Source organism: Aegilops tauschii, chromosome 7 (assembly GCF_002575655.3).
Source record: "Aegilops tauschii subsp. strangulata cultivar AL8/78 chromosome 7, Aet v6.0, whole genome shotgun sequence".
NCBI lineage: Eukaryota > Viridiplantae > Streptophyta > Magnoliopsida > Poales > Poaceae > Aegilops > Aegilops tauschii.
The window spans coordinates 36,007,116-36,018,932 of NC_053041.3; the positions used below are offsets into that span (position 1 = coordinate 36,007,116).

At 50.5% G+C, this 11,817-nt stretch overlaps 1 long non-coding RNA gene across 1 annotated transcript; it reads right to left on the bottom strand.

The window, feature by feature from the left end:
- Positions 1 to 6,863: 6,863 nt before the first annotated feature.
- Positions 6,864 to 8,558, bottom strand: LOC141026553 (uncharacterized). Its single transcript, XR_012188810.1, has 2 exons — positions 7,598 to 8,558; positions 6,864 to 7,074 (listed from the first exon to the last, which is right to left on the bottom strand). It is a non-coding gene; the product is annotated as an uncharacterized lncRNA (long non-coding RNA).
- Positions 8,559 to 11,817: the final 3,259 nt, after the last annotated feature.

Here is an 11,817-nt window from a genome sequence, read left to right on the forward strand (position 1 = left end):
CCAGCGTGTCCGTCGTCTCCGCCATCGTCTTCCTCGTCGACCGGTGGCCGCAGCTCGAGCTCGGAGGCGCTGCTGCGACGGTCCCCTTCTTCCACATCTCCGGTCGCCGCCGTTCTTCACCAACTCCGGCGACGCCCCCTGCTGCTACTAAACCACCACGGGCCATCTTGCGTGCCGCACGGTGAGCTGCCTCCCTCCTCTGCCCTCTAGCTCCCCTAGCTCGCGCTGTAGCTAGCTCGTCATCGTGCCCGGGCTCCGGTCGCTGTGGTGTACCTCGCCGCCGTGGCCACAGCCGCCGTCACGCTCACCCGAGCTCACCGTTGTGCTCCTGGGGTTCCTAGGAGCCCAACGCGCCTGCGCACGCTCCCTCCCGTGCCTCCTAACGCCGTCCCCGATGAGCACCCGAACGCATCACCGCGGAGCTCGCCGCCGGCAAGGCTCCGGTGACCTTTTGGTCATGGGCTCAACCCCGTTGCACTCCCCACGCCGCGTAGAAACTTCCCAGCCTCTCCGTTTGCTCGCTTGCGCGCCGCAGCTCCGTTTTCGTCGAGCACCCGTGCACGCCGCCGCCTCCGCCGCTCGCCGGCGCCGATTCTGGCCAAGTCCGGCGATGCTACGGCCACCACTGGACGCGGCGCTGTGTGCTCGTTTGAACGCAGCTAGCCCCGCTCCTCCCCGAGCCCCGTAGCGCGATTCTGGCCAACTCCGGCGAGTGGCCGCCGTTGTTTTGGTCACCGGAGTCGCTCCGGCGCTGGCCGCCGACGTGGCCTGCCGCTGGGGTCCAGCAGGGTCACTGCCTGGTGGCCCCAGGAGCCCGATTGGCCCAGTTGAGCATGGTCAACTTGCTGACTGGTTGGTCCCAGCAGCTGACCAGTGGCCCCCACTCAATAAGCTAATTAAATTAGTTAAAATAATTAATCTAGGCGAATTAGTCACTGACTAATGGGGCCCACACTTAGTTAATCAGAATTAGTTTAAAACAAATCCTATTTCAACTCTGGCTCAATGACTGGTGGGTCCCACTGGACCCACAAGTCAGTTTTGACTCCAGTCAACCGCACTATTGACTGCTGGCATCACACATACGTCATGCTGACGTCATCCCATACTGTTCTGGATAATGTTGGATTTAAATAAATAATTAAAATCAGAAAATGATTAAAACTTTAGAAAATCATATAAAATAATCCGTAACTCGGATGAAAATACTTTCTACATGAAAGTTGCTCAGAACGACGAGACGAATCCGGATACGCAGCCCGTTCGTCCGCCACACATCCCTAACATATTGAACTCGCAACTTTCCCCCTTCGGTTCATCTGTCCGAAAACGTGAAACACCGGGAATACTTTCCCGGATGTTTCCCCCCTTCGCCGGTATCACCTACTACCGCGTTTGGGCACACCTAGCATCACGCTTTGTCATGTCATGCATCGTTATGCATCTGTTTGCATTGTATTCATTGTTTCTTCCCCCTCTTCTCTCCGGTAGACTACGAGACCGACGCCGCTGCTGGTGCCCCGACCGACTACGCTGTTGACGACTCCTCCTTCTTGCTAGAGAAACCAGGCAAGCCCCCCCCCCCTTGAGACCAACGGCCACCAGTACAACAAGGGATACTACCTAGCTGATGGTATATATCCTCAGTGGTCAACTTTTGTGAAGACAATCTCGAATCCCCAAGGTGAGAAGAGAAAGAGATTTGCCCAAATGCAAGAGAGTGCTAGAAAGGATGTGGAACATGCTTTTGGTGTGCTTCAATCCCGATGGGGTATCATTCGAAACCTGCACTGACATGGGATGAAGGGACGCTTTGGGAGGTGATGACTGCTTGTGTGATCATGCACAACATGATTGTCGAGGACGAGCGTGATAACAGAATCTTCGACCAAGGATTTGATTTTCAAGGTAAAAATGTTGAGCTCCTGCACCAAGAACCGGCCACGTTTGAACAGTTTGCCCAATTTCATCGTGAACTGCGTGATTGGCCCACTAATTTGGATCTTCAAAATGACTTGATTGAGCACGTGTGGACTCACATTGGCAACCAATAGATGTTCATTCAAGATAATTTCAATTTGGTTGTAAAACTATTTTATTATAGACAATTTCGATTGGGTTGTAAAATTATTTTTATTTCAGACAATTAATATTTGGACGTGCAAACTTGTTTTCATATGCATATATGGGCATTTTTGGCCGTGGCGGACAGGATGGGGCCAAAGGATGCGGCGGCGCGCTGGGCGCACGGCAACCGCATCCCAGGACAGGTCCAGACACGACCCCATTTCCCTATCCAAACGGACCGAATCCGGGTAAAGCGGACGTCCGTTTGGGGTCGCGCGGTGAAGTTGGCCTTATCCACCTGGATGCGCATGGCTGCGACCTCCGATATTCCCGCCTACCACCTGAATGGAAATGCTTCTCCTTCTGGGTTTCTTCTTCTTTTTTTGTTGCCAAAGGAGCTAGTGTCCAGTTGCCAACGGTGTGCGCGCGCACGTCCTTCTGGGGGGCTACCCTCCGAGAAGGGAGTCCCACTATCCATACCTTTGTAGGCAAAGTGTCGAACACCTTGCGGTCGTGGTGGCAAAGAGGCCGCGATGATCACCTCGATGCAGCAGGGGTGGTTGGCGGCCGGCTACTGGCCGCTCTGGAGCACTCTTCGGAAGCTGGCATGGCCGCCGTGGTACGTCGCCGGCGGTCGTATCCCCTCTGCCACCGGCTACGACGGCGACAGCCAAATCTTCTCCAATCGACGGCCAAAACTACGGCGAAAGCGCGGGCGTGGTGGCGACCATGTCGAGACGTGGTTTGGTATGGACGGCAGGGGGTGCGAAGTGAGGAGGCGGCCGAAGAATAGTGGCGGCGCCGGCGGTGGGGTGGGGGGGAGAGGGGGCGGAGGCGTTGGAAGCCAAGGGACTGCTACTGTCCCCGACAGGCGGGCCACGGGGGGACAAGGGCGTGCGGCGAGCCCGTCCGCGTGATGTCCATTTCATCCCAAACTCGGCGCGAGTTTGGGCCGGGGATGGATAAAAAACGGACGGAATTCGGACATTTATCCGTTTGGGGCCGCGTTATTCGTCCGTTCTATCCTAAACGGACGCACCCGGACAGATGGGGTCGCGTGGTGGAGTTGGCCTAACGAGGACAAGCGGACAAAGCCGCCAGTAGGCTGGTCCAGTGGTCCTTGGCGGTCCGTCGCTGCGTGACCGGTCGTACTCGTACGTGTCATGCGCTAGCTCGAACCCAGCAAACCACCTTTGTACTGCCCCGCACCACGCTACAACGTTCCAAGATTTGGTTCCGGCGAGCGACAGCAACGTCAGACCGGAGGAGCGAAGGACAAACACAAACACGCGATGCCGCCCGCTGCTCTCCTGCCCTCCATTTTGTGACCGTCCGCTCCGCTAGGTTGCGCGTGCGGTGCACTGTACCGGCGCACGTCGGACGGGACGGACTGATTCATCGGTCACGGAGGAGACACGAGAGAAGAATCGCAGTCGCCTGCATTGGTCGCAGAGTGGCCGGGGACGGGCATGCTGTAGTCATGAGCTACATTCAGCTGTGTGGGGGGTTCCAATAGCTTACGGAGGAGAGGACACCAACATCTCAATCCTGTGTCATGTGACAGATTCCATCATCCAGGAGAAAAAGGTAGTACATCGTCCCCGAAGATCCCGGCCGCGGGACCACGCCTACTCTTCTCCCCCGACTCAACTGACCCGAAGTAAAAAAAACAACAACTTACCAATAGGCAATAGCTATCGCCAACAACAGACGGTTCATCGTATGTCGTGTACTTACGTGGCACAAAATCATTTGTCGTAGACTTGCGGCATGGTTTGGCTTGTTTTGTGTAGTCCGGCACAGGGAGGCAATCTTATCATTGCGAGCAAGCCAGGTTCCTTCCATTCATTCAGGAGAAAAAAAAAGAGTAGAAAGGCCGCGAGGAAGAGGAGAGAAAAACACATCCAAGTTGAACGAGCGTGTGGCCACGCAACGCACTCGTCCTCTGGACCTACCTAGCTCGACGATTCTTGCTCAGTGTCAGTGGGATTCCCTCCGTCCTCGCATCGAGTCGAGCCTTCACGCTACCCTACCTTCCCGGTGCAGCCACACCGTGCCACCGTGCATGCACTCCTCGCTCGCCTTTTGTAGGAGAGGAGACACGTGTTAGAGATGCAAAATGGCCGCTGGACGGCGCCTCCTGTTGGCGTCGCAGGTGGGTGAGGCGGCGAGCGAGGAAGAGAGGCTAACACGTGAGATCGAGTCGCCAAAGAAGAAACTTCTCTTTTGTGGCTGGGTTCGGAAGCTTCTGTACTGCGTGCCGACGCCGTCATACGGCTGAGACCTCGATGCAGTTTATTTTCGTTTATTTATATTTATTCTTGTTTCCACGAGGACCGCGGAACCACGACTAGCCGGAACGGAACGGGTCGGGTCGGGCAGAGGCACCGAGGACCTGCCTCCCGAGAAACTAACCTGGTGGTCACCGTTGACTTAAAGCCCCGTCGTTCCTCGGTTACTGCGGCATTTTTTTTCAAGAAACACAAGATTTGCTTGCTCTGTTTCTAAATATAAGTCGTTTTATAGATTCCAATAAGGAACTACATACGGGGCAAAATGGGTGAATCGACGCTATAAATATAAGTCGTTATAGAGATTCCAACCCATTAGAAAAATGGAAGCCACCATCTCTTTTCTCTTTAATTACCAACACATAATGAGCTAAGTGCACGTAGAAATTAAGGAGACCATGTGTAGAATGTTATTGGTCTTGATTACCATGTGATGAGGGAGAAACCTTTTTTTCTACTTTAAAATGCATTGCGAAGATAGAAGTACACTCTTTTGTGGACAAATTTTAAAATCCAAACATACACTCTTCACCAGACGGAGGGAGTAACATGGAGGGGAGACGAACCCTTCATTAACGGGAGTGATGCCACTGCCGTAACCTGGGTTGGTTGGTCTCGTGCCTCTCCGACGTCCGACATCAGCGGTGTGTGCGTGCGCTACGAATCGAACAGCTTACGGACAACAACGCAATCTTCTACGTAAAAACATCGTGGACGTGTTTGGTTACCTGCATCGTTTTTTGCCACTTTGCATACTTGTTTCAGTTGGGCCTGCCTGAGCATGTGCAAGCAAAAAAAAAAAACATCTGCATGTTGATTGGTTGCATGCATCCCCTCTAGCCTGCATTTGCTAAAACAGAAGGCCTGCTGTTTGGTTGCAGACTTGCTTGAGGGGAAACACAAGTCCGGTTGTTTGGTTACATCGAGGACAATTGTGTGGTAACCTCCTCCTCGATGTGGTGGGCATACCAAAGGCACACATGAACTACTAACAACTAAACTAGTAGCAGCAGAACAATTTTAGGCACAAACACAAGTCTTAACCACGCATTACAAGTTTTAAACTAACATTGCACGATAAGTTTTAAAGGAATTCCAAGTCTTAAAGCAAGAACCAACAAAGAACGGGCAACATGAGCTTAGGCGGTCGCGGCGAAGGCGTTGCCGTGCTCCTTGCACTTGGTGACCACCTCCACGCCCTCGTCGTTGAAGACGGACACCTTCATGGTGTCGGGGTCAGCAGCTTGAACATCAGCATGAACCCGAGCATGATCTGGTGAACGGCGGCGAAGGTGGCCCAACCCTGATCAAGGGTGACCCTACCGTTGATCACCCTCACTGTCACCCCCCATGCGCAACCGGTGTTCGTTTTGAGCTTGAACTCTGTAGGGATGGGGGGGGAAGTAATTAGTGAAATCCAGAGGCAATGGCAGACTGTCCAGCTTTGGCGCAAGGATAACCTTGTAGAAGTGGTTTGGTCCTGGGGTAGTGGCCATAGTTCCTACGCTTGGGGCTTGGGTGATCCTGCATCGGCATCAAACGTTCATAACGTCTGTATCTGCTCCTGCAATAGGTCCGTCACCTAGCGGTGCATCAAGGACATAATTCTTCTGTGCAGCAATGAGGATAATCCTCAGATCACGGACCTAGTTCGCATCGTTGCTACTATCATCTTTCAACATAATTTTTCTCTAGGAACATATCAAAAATAAACGGGGAGCTACATCACGAGCTATTGATCTACAACATAGTTATGCAAATACTATCAGGACTAAGTTCATGATAAATTAAAGTTCAATTAATCATATTACTTAAGAACTCCCACTTAGATAGACATCCCTCTAGTCATCTAAATGATCATGTGATCCATATCAACTAAACCATGTCCGATCATCACGTGAGATGGAGAAGTTTTCAATGGTGAACATCACTATGTTGATCATATCTACTATATGATTCACGATCGACTTTTCGGTCTCAGTGTTCCGAGGCCATATCTGCATATGCTAGGCTCGTCAAGTTTAACCCGAGTATTCTGCGTGTGCAAAACTGGCTTGCACCCGTTGTCACTACAGGAATCAGCTATTTTGCCGTCTGCCACGGCGGACGGCAAAGGCATGAACGGTGGACGGCAAAGGCCTTTGCCGTCAGCCGCGGACGGCAAAGGCCTTTGCCGTCAGCCGCGGACGGCAAAAGGCTCCGGCAAAGTAAGGTCCGGCAAAGAGCTACTTTGCCGTCTGCTTCCGGGCGGCTGACGGCAAAGGGCCTTTGCCGTCTGCAGCGGACAGCAAAGAGCCTGCAGTCTTTGCCGTCTGCCAGCAGACGGCAAAGACTGCAGGCTCTTTGCCATCTGCTGGCATATGGCAAAGAGACCAAATAGGCATTAATTCTGTTTCTTCTTATACCCATTCATTTTCACAGAAAATCAAACACACATATATATACATGGTAGCAAGTTTCATCCATACATAGTACCAATATAGCATATCCAACACATGTTACCAATAGTAGCAAGTTTCATCCATACATATACATAGTTTCATCAATATTACACAGTTTCATCCATAGTTAGCAAGTTTCACAAAGTCAAAACAAAAACTAAAGACAAGCACTCCATATCTGAAATTAGAAGAAATGACCTAAAACTAAATATCTATTTTCCTAAAAACTATCTTATTACTAAGATCTTCTCTGGATCTTCTTCTTTTCTTCCAACCTACATAACAAAAACACTAAGAAAGAGAGAATGGGTTAGGAGTAGAAATGTAGCATTTCACTTGGTGAAATGCATGCAATGCTATAGGAGCCATCACTTGAGATCAACACCAGAAAGTACTAAATTTTGAGAGATATCTAGATCCTGCAACAGTACATTAAGAGCAAATTTTGTCACTAAATAAGCATTGCAATTATCATAGTACAACAAGCAAACAAACACAAGAGTCATGTCCATAAAGCAAATAGATATACAGGCAAGCATAGGTGCAGAGAAGCACATATAGAGTTAGTAATAAACTTGGATAGATTGTTCAATACAAGCACATTGTAATAGTACCCATAATAACTTAGATAACTTAACTACTTCTAATTACTCAGAAGTAAAGCTGATTGTCCCTATTTTCAGTAAGTGATCATGCAAGAAGACAATTTCTTTTTATGGGTCTCAGTACCACTAGAAGGTCTCAGGACACAAGTTGCTCTTGCAGAAAAGATAAACAAACACATGCCACATATATTACCAATTTCATGGAAACAATAATGTTGGTATCTTTTCATATGCAGAGCCCTTTCTTTCTCCTCTTGGCTTAAGCCATAAAATCCACATGAGGCACCTGCAAGTCACTCCACTGTTGTTATGCTGTACAGTTCAACAAACACAATGACATAAGCACATCTTTTTCAAACAGGAAAATAGAGGGCTGAATTGTGGAGAGCAAAAGGGCGGCCTTGAAACTGATTGAACTAAAGGGTAGAGTTAGTATTATCAAGGCCAAAACCAAAAACAATCCCAGTTCTAACAGATGACATACACAACGTACAGACAAAAAAGGGCCATCTAAAATGTCTACTTGTTCTAGTGGCCAACACGGGATAACAGGCAAAAACATCCACAAAGTCTCTCCTAAACCTCATAGCATTCATTGACAGCTGTCTTGTCAGGTGTGTTCTACTTGTTCATAAAGCATCAATGTCAAGAGCAACATGGATAATGCTGGATACATGGAGAACAGAGTCATATAACATTTCCAGTATCCAAATTTACTGCATTTAAAGCTAAGCTGAACATCTTGTAGGAACAAAAAAGAAAAAAAATAGCTGAGTCTGAATCTGACCATGCTCCAAGACTACACCGACCAGCTTCCTCAGATTTTGACGCGATAGGAGACGGATTGCCATTAGTCGACCAAAACTCTCTGATAATGCATCAGCAAAATTTTCCTAATTATCACGTCTTTCCTGCAAGAAGAATGAAGAACAATCTCTTGGATTACAGTGCACTCACATAGTCGAAGTCAGAAAAATGTAACAGATACATGTCCTGCCACTTTGAGTTGTACTAATAGATAAACTCAATGCAGAGTAATGATTTGAAGAGAACAAAGGCCTGACTTATATATAACACAAATAGGTCTGCATATGGATGTAATCAACATTCAGAAACACGAAGTGAAATTCTTGCAAAATCATAGGAATTGCTAATGATGCTATGAACAGCTTTACTAGGCAAAACAAAGGAGCGCCGGAGGTAGGGGTAGGGGTGTGGGGTTGGACCTGGGGCCGAGCACGGCAGAGAGGGTGAGAGGCGGGGTCGCGCTGGCCTCGTCCGTGCCCTTCCATGGTGGACTGCGCGCCGAGCCGGGAGAGCCGGGTGTGTGGATGGGTGGAGGGCGAGGGGAGGGGGGGCGGCGTTGGGTACGCTTCCGGCTGGAGGAGACGAGGCGCGGTGGCGTGCCGGCCGAAGGAGAGCAGAGGCGCGGTTGCGAAGCTCGGCCCGGAGCTGGTCGGGGTCGGGGGCGGGCAGCCTGAGCGAGTGGGGCTCCGGGTCGGAGGGGTCGTCGATCCTGAGCCCGCGCTCGCACTCGGCGATGACCTCCTCGTAGGCGCGGTTGTCGCTGGCGGCCTCATAGAGGAGGAGGGCGCGGAAGTGGGCGAGCTCGAGGGAGTCGGGCACGAGGTCGACGGCGCGGCGCGCGGCGAGGAGGGCGGCCTGGTGGTGGCGTGCGCGGGCGGCGGGGTCGGTGAGGACGGCGGCGGCGCGGGAGTGGACGGTGTCGTGGGCGCGAAGGAGGAGCGGCGACCCCAGCGCATCGGCGAGGCAGAGGAGGGCGCCGGCGGGCGGATGTGGGGGCGGAGTAGGGTTTGGGGGGGGATGCGCTTCATTCGGCCCATCGGGGGGGAATGAGATCCACTGGTCAGATCCGAAGATAGCCCCCCTCTTTGCCGTCTGCTGGTAGACGGCAAAGAGGGGGTGGACCATTGCAGTGTACTGGCATCCGCGAGCACTTCTTTGCCGTCCGCTGGCAGATGGCAAAGATTCTTTGCCATCTGCCAGCAGACGGCAAAGAAATAATAGATGACAAAGACCTTCTTTGTCGTCTGCTAATTCTTTGCCGTCTGTTGTTTGGTAGCTGATGGCAAAGACCTTCTTTGCCGTCTGCAAGCAGACGACAAAGAACTGGCAGACGACAAAATCCCTGATTCCAGTAGTGTGTATGTGAACGTAGAGCTTATCAAACTCGATCATCACGTGGTGTCTCAGCACGAAGAACTATCGCAATGGTGCATACTCAGGGAGAACACTTATACCTTGAAATTTTAGTGAGTGATCATCTTATAATGCTACCGCCGTACTAAGCAAAATAAGATGCATAAAAGATAAACATCACATGCAATCAAAATAAGTGATATGATATGGCCATCATCATTTTGTGCTTTTGATATCCATCTCCAAAGCACCGTCATGATCACCATCGCCACCTGCTTGACACCTTGATCTCCATCGTAGCATCGTTGTCGTCTCGCCAGCTATTGCTTCTACGACTATCACTACCGCTTAGTGATAAAGTAAAGCAATTACATGGCGATTGCATTTCATACAATAAAGCGACAACCATAAGGCTCCTGCCAGTTGCCGGTAACTTTTATAAAACATGATCATCTCATACAACAATTTATAAATCATCACGTCTTGACCATATCACATCATGGCAAGCCCTGCAAAAACAAGTTAGACGTCCTCTACTTTGTTGTTGCAAATTTTACGTGGCTGCTACGGGCTTAGCAATAACCGTTCTTACCTACGCATCAAAACCATAACGATTTTTCGTCAAGTGTGTTGTTTTAACCTTCAACAAGGACCGGACGTAGGCACACTCAATTCAACTAAAGTTGGAGAAACAGACACCCACTAGCCACCTGTGTGCAAAGCACGGCGGTAGAACCAGTCTCATGAACGCGGTCATGTAATGTCGGTCTGGACCGCTTCATCCAACAATACCGCCGAATCAAAGTATGACATGCTGGTAAGCAGTATGACTATTATCGCCCACAACTCTTTGTGTTCTACTCGTGCATATAACATCTACGCATAGACCTGGCTCGGATGCCACTGTTGGGGAACACAGTAATTTCAAAAATTATGCTACGATCACGCAAGATCTATCTAGGAGATGCATAGCAACGAGAGGGGAGAGTGTGTTCACGTACCCTCGTAGACCGAAAGCGGAAGCGTTAAGTAACGCAGTTGATGTAGTCGAACGTCTTCGCGATCCAACCAATCCAAGTACCGAACGCACGGCACGACGGCATGATGATGGTGATGATGAAGTTACCAGCGCAGGGCTTTGCCTAAGCACTACAATGATATGACCGAGGTGTGTAACTGTGGAGGGGGGCACCGCACACGGCTAAAAGATCAACTTGTGTGTCTTTGGGGTGCCCCCCTGCCCACGTATATACAGGAGGGGGCAAGAGGAGGCCGGCCTAGGAGGGGCGCGCCTATAGGGGGAGTCCAACTAGGATTCCAATCCTAGTTGGAGTCCCCTTCCTTTTCCAATAGGTGAGAGAGGGAAGTAGTAGGAGAGGGAGAAGGAAAGAGGGGGGCGCTGTCGGTGTCAAAACCGGCGGATCTCGGGTAGGGGGTCCCGAACTGTGCGTCTGAGGTCGATGGTAAAAGGAGACAGGGGACACAATGTTTACCCAGGTTCGGGCCCTCTCTATGGAAGTAATACCCTACTTCCTGCTTGATTGATCTTGATGAATATGAGTATTACAAGAGTTGATATACCACGAGATCGTAATGACTAAACCCTAGAGGTCTAGCTTGTATGACTATGGTCATGAATATCCTCCGGACTAAGCTCTCTGGTTTATATAGACACCGGAGAGATCTAGGGTTACATGAGGTCGGTTACAGAAAAAGGAATCTTCATAATCGGTCGCCAAGCTTGCCTTCCATGCCAAGGAGAGTCCCATTCGGACACGGGGGAGAGTCTTCGGTCTTCGTATCTTCACAGCCCATCAGTCCGGCCCATGGCTAATAGGCCGGATGCCCGAGGACCCCTTAGTCCAGGACTCCCTCAGTAGCCCCTGAACCTAGCTTCAATGACGAGGAGTCCGGCGCGCAGATGTGTCCTCGGCATTGCAAGGCGGGTTCCCCTTTCTGAACTCCAAGATAGTCTTCGGACGTAATGATTGTATCGGACCTGACCGTCGAGAGTATAATATTCCACAAGTCCAAACCGCTGACAACTTTTTTACAACATGACATCACGTCTGCCCGGTCATTATTTCGAACCGTTTTTCGTCTACCGCTCCACGTTTCGAGGCGCAGTTTTCCATTGGCACGTCTTGTCGAAGTAGAGATCGTGTCCCCTTATTGCGGGAATCTCATCAATACGGGTATGGGTAACCCAACCGTGTCGTTTACACAGCCCTTGGGAATAGGCGAGTTTTAAGG